Source organism: Dendrobates tinctorius, unplaced genomic scaffold (genome assembly GCF_039654945.1).
Source record: "Dendrobates tinctorius isolate UK_male_01 unplaced genomic scaffold, ASM3965494v1 ptg000231l, whole genome shotgun sequence".
In the NCBI taxonomy this organism is placed as follows: Eukaryota; Metazoa; Chordata; class Amphibia; order Anura; family Dendrobatidae; genus Dendrobates; species Dendrobates tinctorius.
The window spans coordinates 21,681,585-21,697,759 of record NW_027361898.1 but is presented as its reverse complement, the minus strand read 5'-3'; the positions used below and the strand labels follow the sequence as shown (position 1 = coordinate 21,697,759).

The 16,175-nt window shown below is 48.2% G+C and overlaps 1 protein-coding gene across 2 annotated transcripts in view; it reads left to right on the top strand.

Annotated features, from left to right (window-relative positions):
• The window catches only part of MED12 (mediator complex subunit 12), a 179,997-nt gene that overhangs the window by 95,198 nt on the left and 68,624 nt on the right, over positions 1 to 16,175 (top strand). The gene's annotated exons all lie outside the window — the stretch shown is intronic.

Sequence of the window (16,175 nt, the reverse complement as noted above, 5' to 3'; positions counted from 1 at the left end):
TTTAATCAATAGATCTTGGAAGAATAATTTCAACTTAATGTTTTGTTTAAAAAAAAAAAAAAAAAAAAAAAGTTTCTGTGTAATGGTTGTGTCTGACCGTGCAGGAACATGGTCAGATCATACCACAGCTCCTGGGCAGGGGAGGAAAAGGGTATACAGACAGGACAGTATGACATCACAGCTGATTCTTGCTTTGAGGTAAAACATTTTTTTATTAACCCCTTCACGACCTTTGCCATTCTAGTACTGCTCTCCCGGAGCTGCATTTCTGTCCAGAGCAGTACTAGTACGGTGCCTCCATTTTCCCGTCACCACGCTACATTGTGCGGTGATCAGGTTCCAATGGCCGCTGCCCCCACATCGGCAATCGCTGTGATTGGCTGGTCAATTCTGACCAGCCAATCACAGCAATGTGACAATGAAGTTTAAAAAAAAAAAAAAAATACCATGTGACATGCTGTCATCGGTGCTGTGTGACACAGCAGCAATCACAGCAGTCACAATGGGTGGGGTGATCACGACGTCACCTCAGCAGATTAACCACTATGGCGCTGATTGGCCAGAAACTATTGTTCAGCCAATTGGCGCCAAAGGCGTTAATCTAAAATAGTGATCACCGCCCTGCACGCCAGCTTTCTCTCAGATTTGGCATGCAGAGCGGTTGTGAGACCCCCCCTGTGTCACCTGAGAAAAGAATCCATTGGTGACATTGTGATCTCCCTGGCAATCTCCAGCCTCCATCTTCAGTGTCCAGCTTCAGCATCCTGCTCTGTGCTCTCTGCTGTGATCACAGCAGAGCAGCAGCAGCAACACCTCCCCCATCCCTTTCTCAATCCCCCCATCTCTTTTCCAGTACCCCCGTCGCCCCTCCAATTCAATTTTTAGCGCACTTTTTTGCGCTTTTTTTTTTTTAGTGTGCGGTTTCCCGCGCAGAGCGTTTGTGCTCTTCCTGTGTCCGCAGCGCTCTGATCAGTATTGCTGCTGATCAGAGACTGCGCCACGGGAATTTTTTATTTTAGCTAGTTAGCATAGCGGACGTCACAAGCTGAGTGACGTCTGATACTTTTTTTCTTAAAAAAAAAAAAAAAATAGTTAGTACAGTGGAGTTTTAGACGTAGCTAGGTAGCATAGCCGGCATCACAGTGTTAGTGACGACCAATTGTTTTTTTTTTTGTTTTTGTTTTTTTTTTTTTTTAGAAAAAAAAATAGTAGTTTGTACAGCATAGTTTTAGAGGTGGTGTAGCCGGCGTCACAGTGATAGTGACAACTGATCTTTTATAGAAAAATAAAATCATACAGAGTAGTTTTATAGGTAGTGTGTTAGGTATAGCCGACGTCATTGTTTGGTGATGTCCGATCTGGTTTTAGGGGAAAAAAAAACATATACAGTAGTTTTATACGTAAAAAAACCCCTGCTATCGCTGGGTATTTCTTTATCGCCTTATTGGGGGACACAGAATACCATGGGTGTATGCTGCTGCTGCTAGGAGGCTGACACTATGCAAAAACAATGAAATTAGCTCCTCCCCGGCAGTATACACCCACCGACAGGCACCAAACACCTCAGTTTGTGCTTAGTGTCTGTAGGAGGCGGACCGGGATCTCCCCAGATCCGCATTTTTCTTTTCAGGTTTAGTCTGAACTTTTTAATTTTTACCTCTTTTGTCTTTTAGGTTATTTTCCATCGGGAAACAGGGTGTAGTTGTCACCCTGATTTCCCATATCATGCGGCTGAGCGAGCAGTGTGGTGTCATCCACATCGCAACTCTCAGTACCGCAGGCAGGACTTTTCCCTTTCGCCTTCCGGTGATAAGGGTTGTGGACAGGTGGCTAGTCCTTGCCGAATCCCCCTCCTCACCCCTCTCTCGGGACAGGGCTGAGAGGAAGACGGCGATCGCAGGTATTTCAAGCCGTCTTCTGCAGGATGCGGGTACAGAGGACTCCTTTCCCCCCAGCGGCCTGCCGTTTCCCCGTGGGCCCCTGTGGTCATCCTCTTCAGGGACGTCAGGTAAGTGCCTGTACGTTCCCTCCGGCCCCGCATAAGCTCCGTGAATGGCAGAAGTTGTACCTTTGTGATTTCAGGTCCACAACTTTTGAATTTCCCGCCCTCTCTGCCTGCCGCACACTCAAGCCGCTTGTTTCTCACTCCCAGGGAGACACTGGGGATTCCTCCAACAGCGTCACAAGCAGGGGAGGCAGACTTCCCAGGGCCACTGTCAGATCAGCTCCGTTATGTCGGCGCTGGCATGGAGCTGCGGCGTCTTCACTTTCACTTTCACTTTCCCTCACAGTCTCCTCATCGCTGTGCTCCCTCCTCCCTTCCTGAGCGCGCTCTTTTCAGCGCGCCTTTACTAGCCCATCACAGGGCTCCTTTTCGTTTCATATGCCAGCCTCCTCCTTCGGCCATGCCCTCTCCTTCGCTGTTAACCAGTCATGGAGCGGCCGCTAAGCTCCGCCCCCAGCCTCCAGCACAAGGATTTCCTGGTTGTCTCACTCCTTCCTGCGCTGTTTGGGGGACACTTCAGCGTTTTCTGCTGCTCACAGAATCTCGGTAGGCTCTGCTCTGAGGCAAAGATTAGCTCTCCTCGGCAGTTATTCCTTAAATCCTGCGGCCATTCAGTGCAGTCTACTTATGCCCAACCCTTCAGGGGATCTCTGCTTCAGGCCCACCGCTATCTATTACGCCTGTGCGCGCTGTAAAAAGAAGTGGGCATCAGGTCAGTCGTCTCCATTCTGCCCCCCCTGCAGTCCTTCCAATATGTCAGCATCTCAGGAGCGCACAGAGTCCCGGGCGGAGGGCGCTCTTCCCTCCTCTCTCCCCCCGGAGTGGGCCGTTACAATGTCACAGTCTGTGTCTGACTTGACAAAAGTATCACAGTCGCTGGTCCAGGTTTTAGAACGATTACCTCAGCTATCCTCAGCCACCTCTGCCCCGACCACCTCTCGGGGTGAGTCGTCCGCACCTGACCGCGACCTTCAGAGAGACAGACGGGGAAGGTCTTCTAGGAAGCGGGCTCGGTCCACTTCGTCCTCGAGCTCGCAGGCCCCTTCTGCTCCCAGGCCTCCTTCTCCTTCCTCAGATGACAGCCTTCAGTCAGGCGATGATTCTCATTCGGAAGCTAGCTCTGAGGGGAACAGCGTTTCTAAAACGCGGGACATGGTCGATAGTCTGCTTGCAGCTATCTTCCAAACATTAAAACTTAAACAGGATGAGGCTCCAGCTCAGGAAAGCTCGGTTGTCCTTAGACGAGCCAGACCTCCGTCCCGAACCTTTCCCAATCACAACGATTTCAATACTACCTTAGCCAAACACTGGGAGCGCCCTGAACAACGTTTCTCAGGCCGCAAGTATTTGGACGTTCTGTACCCCTTTGACGCAGAACTGCTCTCAAAGTGGTCCAAGGCTCCAGAGGTAGATCCTCCAGTATCCCGGATAGCCTCTAAAACGGTGCTCTCTCTTCCAGACGGGGCGTCGCTCAAAGATCCTTCTGACAGGCAGATTGAATCTCTGGCTAAGTCTATCTTTGAGGCATCTGGCGCCTCTCTCTGCCCTATTTTCGCATCCGCCTGGGTGGCGAAGGTCATTTCCGCTTGGGCAAAAATCCTTCGCAGAGGCATCTTAGCGTCAGCTCCTCAAGACGAATTGGCAGATCTTGCAGATCAGATTAACCAGGCGGGAAAATACCTTTTGGCCGCCTCCTTGGACGCGGCCGGCTGCGTAGCAAGGGCTAACAGCAACATAGTAGCTGTACGCCGAGTCCTTTGGCTAAAGTCATGGAATGCGGACACTACTTCGAAAAAGTCGCTTACCAATCTGCCATTCCATGGCTCTAGGCTCTTTGGAGCAAAGCTGGATCAGATAATTTCCAATGCCACTGGAGGCAAAAGTACTTCGCTTCCCCAGTCTCGACCAATACGTCCCTTCAACAGAAGGGGGTTTCGACCATTCAGGCCTTTTCGTCCCTTCTCTGCCACGGAGAGGGCCACTCAACAGGATCGGCCGCCTGCCACCAGGGAGCGGGATCAGAGGAAACCTTCCTACAAACCCGCTCCTCGCTGGAGATCTAGAGGACAATATTCCAGATCTGCAGGAGCCAATTCCGGCAGATTTTCGTCTAAGTGACGGGTCACCCCCACCTGGAATTTCTTCCAGGGTGGGCGGCAGACTTTCCTTTTTCGCGGATGCTTGGCTGTCCGTTGTAGACGACGCTTGGGTCAGAGAACTCGTCGCATCCGGTTACAAAATCGAATTTGCTTCACTCCCGAACAGACGGTTTTTCCGGTCTCGGCCTCCGCGACAGCGGGCCCAGATTCCGGGTTTTCGGCAGGCCATTTCCTCCCTTCTTTCCGCCGGAGTCATTGTTCCCGTTCCCTCAGACGAACGGTTTTCCGGGTTCTACTCCAATCTCTTTGTAGTCCCGAAGAAAGACGGCTCTCTTCGTCCTATTCTGGACCTCAAATTGCTCAATCGCCACGTGAAGATTCTCCATTTCAGGATGGAGTCTCTTCGGTCGGTGATTGCTTCCATGGAGCCCGGGGAATTTCTCTGCTCGGTGGACATTCGGGATGCCTATCTCCACATTCCAATATGTGTGCAACATCAGAAGTATCTTCGATTTGCGTTTCAGGGAGACCACTTTCAGTTCACAGCTCTTCCTTTCGGCCTGGCTTCAGCGCCCCGGGTTTTCACGAAGGTGATGGCGACTGTGATGGCCATCCTTCGCTCCAGAGGGATCCTCATCATCCCTTATCTGGACGATCTTTTGATCAAGGGTTCGTCTCGCCAGGACTGTCTCCGGAGCCTTCAGATAACCCTGGACACTCTCAGCCGCCTAGGTTGGCTAGTCAACAAGGAGAAGTCCATTCTGGTCCCCACCCAGCGTCTGACCTTTCTGGGTATGGAATTCGACACGGAGCTAGCCCGTGTTTTTCTTCCAAAGGAAAAATTTACAACTCTGTCCAAGTGCATCAAATCTCTCAAGAGGCCTGCTCCCATTCCCATTCGGTTCGGCATGAAGGTCCTGGGGAAGATGGTGGCCTCCATGGAGGCAGTGCCCTTTGCGCAGTACCACCTTCGTCCTCTCCAGCTGTCTCTGCTTTCAGCCTGGGACAAGACCACGATGTCCTTGGACCGTCCTATTCGGCTTCCTCTCAGAGTGAGGCAGTCTCTCACTTGGTGGCTACGGCCAGCGTCAGTTCTCCAAGGGAGGTCCTTCCTTCCTCCTCAGTGGCAAATCATCACCACCGATGCGAGCCTTCTAGGATGGGGAGCCGTGTTCCATCAGAAAGCGGCCCAAGGACGCTGGAAGCCACAGGAGTCTCTCCTTCCAATCAATCTTTTGGAGATCAGGGCGATTTTCCTGGCCCTTCTTCACTGGCAGCCCCTCCTTTCCGGCAAGCCGGTCCGCATTCAGTCGGACAACGCCACGGCCGTGGCGTACATAAACCATCAGGGGGGTACGCGCAGCAAACAGGTAATGTCAGAAGTGGCCAAGATATTCCGCTGGGCAGAACGTTACGTTCCGACAATCTCTGCCGTCCATATTCCAGGGGTGGAAAATTGGGCAGCCGACTTTCTGAGTCGCCAGGGCCTAGCGTCCGGCGAATGGTCCCTGCACCCCGCGGTTTTCTCTCAGATATGCGACCGTTGGGGCACCCCGGATGTCGATCTCATGGCATCTCGGATGAACCACAAGGTACCGCAGTTCGTAGCCAGGTCCAGGGACCCTCTAGCCGTCGCATGCGACGCACTGGTGACTCCGTGGTCCCAGTTTCAACTTCCGTATTTGTTCCCGCCTCTGGCGTTGATCCCTCGGGTGGTAAAAAAGATAAAATCGGAAGGCGTACCAGTGATTCTAGTTGCTCCAGATTGGCCAAGACGGCCTTGGTACGCGGAGCTGGTCAACATGCTCGCGGACGTTCCCTGGAGGCTTCCGGACCGTCCAGACCTTCTCTCGCAAGGCCCCCTTTACCACGAGAATTCTCAGTCTCTGAGTTTGACGGCATGGCCATTGAGACCGCAATTCTAAAGGAATCAGGTCTGTCCAGTCAGGTTATTCAAACTATGATCAGAGCCAGGAAACCAGCCTCTTCCCGCATTTACTATAGGTACTGGAAGGCTTTTTTCCGTTGGTGCGATGATAGAAAAGTCTTCCCAATGTCGTTTTCTATCCAGTCTATCCTAGGGTTTCTTCAAGCTGGGTTAGACGCGGGTCTGTCCCTCAGTACGCTCAAGGGCCAGGTTTCCGCTCTCTCTATCCTCTTCCAAAGAGAGCTAGCTTCTCTACCACAGGTCAAGACCTTTCTACAAGGGGTTTCCCACGTGGCTCCCCCTCATCATTCGCCAATAGACCCGTGGGATCTCAACCTCGTTCTTAACGCGCTCCAGAAGGCGCCGTTTGAGCCTCTCCAGGACATTCCTTTGTCCCTTCTCTCTTGGAAGGTCACCTTTTTGATCGCCATTTCCTCCATCAGAAGAGTTTCTGAATTGGCGGCCTTGTCATGTCGTTCCCCTTACCTCATTCTCCATCAGGACAAAGCCGTCCTCAGGCCCGTTCCTTCTTTTCTTCCAAAGGTGGTTTCCGCTTTCCATATCAATGAGGATATCGTCCTTCCTTCTTTTTGTCCGGCTCCATCTCATCCTCTTGAGAAGTCTCTCCACAAACTGGACGTAGTTAGAGCCCTGCGTGTCTATCTTGCCAGGACCTCTTCCTTCCGTCTGTCCGATTCCTTGCTAATCATCTCTGAAGGTCGCCAGAAGGGCCTTCCGGCTTCCAAATCCACGATCGCTCGCTGGATTCGTTCTACCATTCTGGAAGCGTATCGTCTTCAGGAAAAGCGGCCCCCTCCGGGAGTAAGAGCTCATTCCACCCGGGCTGTGGCAGCTTCGTGGGCTGCTCGTCACCAGGCTTCGGCCATGCAAATTTGCAAGGCTGCAACCTGGTCATCTTTGCACACCTTCACGAGGTTCTACAGGGTTCATACCCAGGCCTCGTCTGATGCTGTGGTTGGTAGGAAGGTTCTGCAGGCGGCGGTGGCTCACCGGCCGACCTGAGCCTTTCGGTTACTTCGTTCCTTTTTGCTGTTCCCACCCTTGGGACTGCTTTGGGACGTCCCATGGTATTCTGTGTCCCCCAATAAGGCGATAAAGAAAGATGGATTTTTGGTTCTTACCGTAAAATCTCTTTCTTGGAGCCTTCATTGGGGGACACAGCACCCTCCCTTTTTCAGTTGTACCGTGTTGGGTCTTAGAGTCCCCTGTTGGGTTGGTACATATGGTTCGAGTTTTTTCTCGTTGCTTCTCCTACTGCTTTTTCACCAACTGAGGTGTTTGGTGCCTGTCGGTGGGTGTATACTGCCGGGGAGGAGCTAATTTCATTGTTTTTGCATAGTGTCAGCCTCCTAGCAGCAGCAGCATACACCCATGGTATTCTGTGTCCCCCAATGAAGGCTCCAAGAAAGAGATTTTACGGTAAGAACCAAAAATCCATCTTTTCTAGTCAGACCTGGGCAAACTGCGGCCTGTGGGCCACAGCCGACCTCCTCACTGTTCCTGTGCGGCCCGCTGACACAGCCAGACTGGAGAAGAAGTGATCTTTCTCGTCATTGCAACTGTAGCCCCGCCCCCGTCTTCTCATTGGTGCATGCCGGGCTGCTCAGTTCCTGGCTTGCAGAGAGAGCAGGTAAAACCTGTGCAGGAGGCAGAGTTGTCAGGACAGAAGGAGGGAAACATAGACTAAAACATCCATCTGCTGGAGATAATGGGCAAGTAGCTTCTAAGAGGAACCCAGATACCACCCTGTGTCTGCTGTGCTGAGTAGGTCTCAGTACCTGCGATGCCTCCTTTCACACTGTGGAATGAAAGTTGTGGGACTGCAGTTTATGTTCAAGGAGAGCAACTAATTAGCAGCCACTAAATCTCCCTGGATGCTGATAGGAGATAAAACACTGGGGCTGAGTATTCCTACTGAATATGGGGCCTCACCTCCACTACATGCAGCCTTCAGATGGGATATGCTGTATGCTCCCTAAACTGCTCGTCTGCCCGACCATGTACCCCGCTGCCTCCTCACCTCTGTAAGTGAAGGTTAACCCTTACCTCCCTCTTTGCTCCCAGCTTGTGCTATTGTATGTCCTGTGCAGGAGAGGTAAGGGTTAAGTCCCCCATAGTGCTCCCCCCTGTGAACTGTGGCTTATCACATCCACTCCATAGACTGCAGTGGATTGCTGCCCCATCCGGTCAGCTCCTGCCCACATGTGATGTGGATCTCTGCATGTGGATTAGATGTGGGGAGCAACATTTTTCCAACGTTCACAATTTATAGCTTGAGCAACTGCTAATACTTGTTACAATAAGCTTTATTGCAATAAGTAATATCAGGCTATGTTCACATGACTGTAATATTTGTCCAAGTGCTGTCTGTGGGAAAAAAAAACTAACGCCTCAGAGCACTAGGAGCAATGTTATGCCATTGGGCTATCCAGATTTGTGTAAGAAATGTCACAGCACCAACCGGTCTCTTCTGTATTTGGAATGAGACTCTCTTGTTGATGTCTATGGGTGTGCAAAAATAAAACAATTGGATCCCATATGAATCATCCGTATAGCATCCGATTTTTAAAAAATAATAATAATCTTTATTTTTATATAGTGCTAACGTATTCCGCAGCTATTTAGTTTGCACACATTATCATCGCTGTCCCCAATGGGGCTCATAATCTAAATTCCCTATCAGTATGTCTTTGGAATGTGGGCGGAAACCGGAGAACCCAGAGGGAAAACACGCAAACACGGGGCGAACATACAAACTCCTTGCAGATGTTGTCCTTGGTAGAATTTGAACCCAGGACCCCAGCGTTGGAGTGCTAAGCACTAAGCCACCGTGCTGACCCTCCATTACTAACACAGCACACTGTATTTTGTAAATTTTATTCAATTCTGATGTACAGTGCCTTGCAAAAGTATTCAGCCTCCTGGAACTTTTCAACCTTTTCCCACATATCATGCTTCAAACATAAAGATACCAAATGTAAATTTTTGGCGAAGAATCAACAAGTGGGACACAATTGTGAAGTTGAACGAAATTTATTGGTTATTTTAAATTTTTGTGGAAATCCAAAAACTGAAAAGTGGGGTGTGCAATATTATTCGGCCCCTTTAACTTAATACTTTGTTACGCCACCTTTTGCTGCGATTACAGCTGCAAGTCGCTTGGGGTATGTCTCTATCAGTTTTGTTCATCGAGAGACTGAAATTCTTGCCCATTCTTCCTTGGCAAACAGCTCGATCTCAGTGAGGTTTGATGGAGATCGTGTGTGTACAGCAGTTTTCATCTCTTTCCATAGATTCGCAAGGCACTGTATAAAAATGGATGCCAAACGGATAACAATACAGATGGAAAATTGTCTCTTTCTGGATGAAAATAACGATTTTTTTATATGCTCTTGTAAACTTAATTACATAAACAACTGTTTTTTTTATAAAGTGATGAAAGAAATTTTATGCAGAATTAAAGGGTGATCCAAAAGGTGAATTTCATACTAAATTTAATTCAATAATCTAATCCCTTTTCTAATATATTTCAAATTAAAAAAATTCTACCTTTCCCTCTCTACTTCTTCTTTTTTTTTTTTTTTTACTTCCAATTACATTTTGTTTGAGAATCCCAGTGCATTTTGGGGTACTCACACAGGACGTCATTACTTAGGGGGCAGAGGCTGCTTTCCCCACCATGAAATAACTTATCTGTTTCAGAGATGGGACTGGTCCCTGCTGGGTCATCTCTTCTCCTTAGAGCCAGCAAGGGAGTGCACTGTCACTGTTCATTTAAAGGAATACAGCACAGAAAACTCATACTGAGTATGCATCAGAGTTTACAACCTACGCATTATCAGGTGAGCAGAACTAGCCCAGCCTCCAAAACAGACATCACTGATGGCGCCTCATTTCAGAGAAGGCGCAGAGGCTGCGGCAGTGATTGCAGCTTCTGCCCCTGATGACAGCTCAATTGAGTATCCCAGCATGCACTGGTGAATCTCAAGTAAAATGTCATGGGATGTTAAAAAAAAAAAAAAAAAAAGTCAAAATAAAGAGGATTCATTAGGGAATTTTTCATTGAAGTATATTAAAAAATGAGATTAGATTGTTACACTGAATAGATATACAACCCCTGGCAAAAATTATGTAATCACTGGCCTTGGAGGATGTTTATTCAGTTGTTTAATTTTATAGAAAAAAGGCAGATGGCAACTTTCTGGCTTTAAGAAACACTAAAAGAAATCAAGAACAAAATATGTGGTAGTCAGTAATGGTTACTTTCTCCTTCGCCTCATTGGGGGACACAGGACCATGGGTGTTATGCTGCTGCCACTAGGAGGACACTAAGCAAATACACAAAGAAATTGGCTCCTCCTCCGCAGTATACAGCCTCTGCTGGCTCTATCCTGAACCAGTTTTCTTGCTTAGTGTCTGTAGGAGGCACTAGGTCTGGCTTCAAACCCCCATGTTATTTTAATTTTTCCATTTTTATTTTTTTTACTTTTTTTTTTTTTTCTACGGATTGAAGGGGCGATGTGGCCTTTCAAGGTCCCGATCTCCCAAAATCATCAACAGGCAGGGACGCGGAGTGTAGTCTCCCTGTATCACCTCCTGCAGCCTCAACACCGGCCTGGGCTTCTCAGGGGCGACGGATCCCTTCAATGAGTCCGCTCTCCCTATATCACCAACAGACAGGAACATGGGGTGTCGCTCCCAAGTACTGCCTTCTGGAGCCAGGTTCTTCGGCCAGACATGCCAGCCTGCCTCACCAATCCTGACAAGAAAATTACCTCAGGTAACATGCAGAGGCTCCATGTGGCGTCCGTGAGGCCCCACTGCACCACCACTTCCCGAAAGTGGATGGTGACTGGAAGTGAACGAGACCTCTCCACCTCCCTATCAAAGGGAAGGTGGATTGAGGAGGATCCGTGCGGCCCACAACCAGGTACTGGTGAATGCTACCCTTGGCACAATTTGGGCCTAGTACACTGACTCACCCGGCTCTGCTGCATCCCCTTTCAGCCGCGCAGCACCTGCAGTCGGCAGGGGGAAAGAGAGGGGCTCCTCCAATGGTCCTTTCATATGTTCGGGGGGGTTACATGCACCAAACCGCCACGCTGCCGCTGTGTTCACTCATTGCCACGGTACCGCCGCTGCCCTGGCGCTACCGCGCCTTGGCTGAAAACTTAGCCTCTGGCTTCTGACGGGATAGGCCAAGTTCCGTCCACCTGGCAGCTCCGCCCACTTTTTAAGCGCCTCCCTCTAAGTGAGCAGCGCTGCGGCCACTGTAATGAATGAGTCAACCGAAGGAGGAAAAAACTAAAAGCAAGCTAAGCCCAGAAAACCGGAGAGGTTGGTAACTAGCGGATTGCAGACCCCTGATCCTATCCACAACAACTAGCAGTAGCCGTGAAGCGTGCCTACGGTGATCCTAGACGCCTCGTCACGGCCGGAGAACTAAATAAGCCTAAAGAAAGAAAGGGAAAATCTAAACTGCCCCAGAGCAGACCCCAAAGCAATAGACAGCCCCCAACATGTATTGTCGGTGAAACAAGATGAAAACACAGACACGGGTAGAAAGATAGGCTGACCAAACGATGGGGCCCACACTAACTAGAAAGGATAGGAAAGGAAAGCTGCTGTCTGCAATCACGCAAAAACCCTGCCAAAAAGAATGTCCAACACGTCTGATAGAAAAAGGCCCTGAAGTCGCTAGACTTCAAATCACTATATCAGCACTCAGGTATATTCTGAAGACAGAGCAAAAGAGATCAACTGATCAGAGACAAAATGGGGATTCAGCCCAGTCCCAGCCAGGGCTGGCTGAATACAAAAACTAAGTAAAGCAGACAAAAACTCATATGAACAATAGCAAAGAAAACTTAGCTTTAGGAAGGCAGGAACCAAACTGGAAACCAGGAGCCAGAGTCAGGAAAAATCACCAGCAAGAAACTAGGAAGTCGGCTGCCTTAAATCCAGTCAGAAACTCCTGATGTCCAATCGCAGTCCTCCTCAGGTGGCCGGTCTCTGCTCTGATAGAGAACTACTATTCCTCTGTCAGCACAGCCAGCTCCATAAACCTCACCAGAAGCCAGAGGCAAACCCAAAAATGAGCTCACAACAGTACCCCCCCTTGAAGAGGGGTCACCGAACCCCCATCCACGCCACCGGGCCGATTAAGATGGGCCCGATGAAAAGCACGAACCAATCTTTCGGCATGAATATCAGAGGCAGAGACCCAAAAATTGTCCTCCTGACCATAACCCTTCCACTTGACCAAATACTGGAGTCTCCGTCTAGCCAGACGAGAATCCAGTATTTTCTCTACCTCATATTCCACATTACCTTCAACCAATACAGGGTCAGGAGGTGCAGCCATAGGAACTACTGGCTCAACATATCTCTTCAACAGCGACTTATGAAACACGTTATGGATCTTAAACGTAACAGGAAGAGCCAATCGAAAAGAAACCGGATTAAGAATCTCCAAAATCTTGTAAGGTCCAATAAATCTTGACTTGAACTTTGGAGAAGCCACCTTCATAGAGATATATTCTTTGATGACAACCAAACCATATCACCCACTTTAAACCGGGACCAATGGTCCTATGCCGGTTACAAAACCGCTGTGCCTTTTCCTGGGAGAGAGACAACTTATACACTACTTGGTCCCAAATCTGCTGCATTCTCTCTACCACAGTGTCAACACCTGGGCAGGCTGAAGATTCCACTTGCCCTGAAGAAAATCGAGGATGAAACCCAAAGTTACAGAAAAAGGGCAACATCAAGGTGGCAGAACTAGCTCTCATTTAAAGCGAATTCGACCAAGGGCAAAAATGAAACCCAATCAATCCTGATCAGCAGATATTAAACATCTCAAATAGGACTCCAAAGTCTGGTTTGTTCTCTCCGTCTGCCCATTGGTCTGAGGGTGAAACGCAGAGGAGAAGGACAACTGAATTCCCAGCTTGGAACAAAAGGCTTTCCAGAATCTGGAAACAAACTGAACTCCTCTGTCCGATACAATGTTCTCAGGAATCCCATGCAACCGAACTACCTGTTGTAAAAACAAGGGTACCAACTCTGAGGAAGATGGCAACTTTGGGAGTGGTACAAGATGGACCATCTTAGAGAATCTATCACAAATCACCCAGATAACAGTCATTCTCTGAGAGACAGGAAGATCAGAAATAAAATCCATTGAAATATGGGTCCATGGCCTCTTAGGCACCGGCAAGGGCATCAGCAACCCACTAGAGCGAGAACAGGGTTTAGACCGGGAACAAGTGAAAAAGACTTGGGTATACTAATAGATCACAGACTGAATATGAGTCAACAGTGTGATGCAGCAGCAAAAAAGGCAAATGCAATTCTAGGATGTATTAACAGAAGCATACAGTCTATATCACGTGAAGTCATTATTTCCCTCTACTCCTCTTTGGTCAGACCTCATCTGGAATATTGTGTCCAGTTTTGGGCACCACATTTTAAAAAAGACATCAACAAACTGGAGCAAGTTCAGAAAAGAGCGACCAGAATGGTGACCGGTCTGCAAACCCTGTCTTATGAGGAAAGGTTGCAGGATTTGGGAATGTTTAGTTTGCAAAAGAGAAGACTGAGAGGAGACTTAATAGCTGTCTACAAATATCTAAAGGGCTGTCACATTGTAGAAGGATCAACTTTATTCTCATTTGCACAAGGAAAGACTAGAAGCAATGGGATGAAACTGAATGGGAGGAGACACAGATTAGATATTAGAAAAAACTTTTTGACAGTTAGTGATCAATGAGTGGAACAGGCTGCCACGAGAAGTGGTGAGTTCTCCTTCAATGGAAGTCTTCAAACAGAGGCTGGACAGACATCTGACTGGGATGATTTAGCGAATCCTGCTTTGAGCAGGGGGTTGGACCAGATGGCCCAGGAGGTCCCTTCCAACTCTACGATTCTATGATTCTAAGTCCCACAGGACCACAAAATTCCTGACATCACGAGATAAGGCGGGCCACCAAAAAGACCGACTCACCAAATCTCTGGTACCAAAAATACCTGGATGACCAGCCAGTGCGGAGCAATGAACTTCAGACATCACTCTCTTCCTCCACTGGTCAGGAACATACATTTTTCCCATAGGACAACGCTCAGGTTTGTCCTGGAATTCTTCCAGAGCACGTCTCAAATCGGGCGAGATGGCAGAAAGAACTACCCCCTCACCTAAGATGGTAGTAGGCTTGGTCACAATAGGAGAATCAGCAAAGAAACTCCTAGAAAGGGCGTCTGCCTTAACATTCTTCGTGCCTGGAAGAAAGGGGACCACAAAATCAAAATGCGTAAAAAACAAGGCCCACCTAGCCTGTTTAGGATTCAAGCGTTTGGCCGACTCAAGGTAAATCAAATTCTTGTGGTCAGTGAGGACCACAGCTTGATGTCTAGCTCCCTCCAACCAATGTCTCCACTCCTCAAATGCTCATTTCATGGCTAACAATTCCCGATTCCCCACATCATAATTGCGATCAGATGGGGAGAACGTTCTGGAAAAGAAGGCACAGGGATTCATTTTAGATATCACCGGATCTTTTTGGGACAAAACAGCTCCTGCACCAATCTCTGAAGCGTCTACCTCCACCTGAAAAGGAAGTGAGACATCTGGTTGCCGCAAAACCGGAGCAGAAGTGAACCTCCGCTTCAGCTCCTGAAAGGTCGAAACAGCCTCTGAAGACCAATTCAGCACCCTTCTTAGTTAAATCAGTCAGTAGTTTAGCAATACCAGAAAAATTAGCTATAAATTTACGATAAAAATTAGCAAAACCCAAAAACTTCTGGAGAGCCTTCAAAGAAGTGGGTTGAAACCAATCATAAATGGCCTGTACCTTGGCCGGGTCCATTTCAATAGTTGACGGAGACAAAAAAAAATCCCAAAAATGAAATCCTCTGTACACCAAAAAGGCACTTCGATCCCTTAACATACAAGGAATTCTCCCTCAAAATCCGGAACACAGTCCGAACATGTTCCACATGAGAATCCCAATCCCTGGAAAAGATCAAAATATCATCCAGATAGATGATCAAAAACTTATCCACAAAGTCCCGGAAAATATCATTCATGAAGGATTGGAAGACAGAAGGGTTATTAGTGAGCCCAAAAGGCATCACCAGGTACTCAAAATGTCCCTCCGGAGTATTAAACGCCGTCTTCCATTCATCCCCATGCTTGATGCGAATAAGATTATACGCCCCCCTGAGGTCAAGCTTAGTAAACCAGCAAGCACATTTAACTCTGGAGAATAAATCAGAAATCCGGGGTTTCGGATACTGAAATTTAACCGTAATTTTGTTGAGGAAACGATAGTCAATACAAGGCCTTAATGAACCATCTTTCTTGGCCACGAAAAAAAAACCCAGCACCTAAGGGCGAAGAGGATGGACTAAGGCCTCTTTCACACTTCAGTTTTTTGCATCAGTCAAAATCCGCCAAAAGGACGGATGCTGGATCCGTTTTAGAACTGATGACAACGGATGCCACCCATGCGTTTTTTTGACGGATCCGCAAAATGAAGAATTTTAAAGGAATCGCAGCCTGGAAAAGGAGAGAGAGGGAGAGATTTTTTTTTTTTTTTTTTGCAAGCTCCGTTTTCAAATCTTTGAGGATGGTGACGGACAGCAACTTTTGGCGGATCCTCAAAAAAAACGGATGCAACGGACGGCAATCCGTCACAATCCGCCATTAATGGAAGTCAATGGGGAAAAAAACGGATCCTCAAAAGAAAATTGAGGATCCGTTTTTTTTTCAAAACCTGGCGGATTGTGACTGACTGCAAAAAACTGAAGTGTGAAAGAGGCCTTATATGACCCTTCTCCAACGACTCCTTAATATAAGATCGCATAGCCTCGTGTTCGGGTACAGATAAATTGAAAAGTCGATCCTTGGGAAATTTAAACCCAGGTCTCAACTCAATTGCACAGTCATAACTCCTATGAGGAGGCAAAGACGCAGACGTGCTCTCACTAAATACATCATAAAAATCAGCCAAATAGTCAGGAACATCATGCGACTGGCGAGAGGTGGAGAAAACAGGAGTGTCACCAAGAGCACACCGACAACCCCAACTCACCACAGACACAGATTTCCAATCCAAAACCG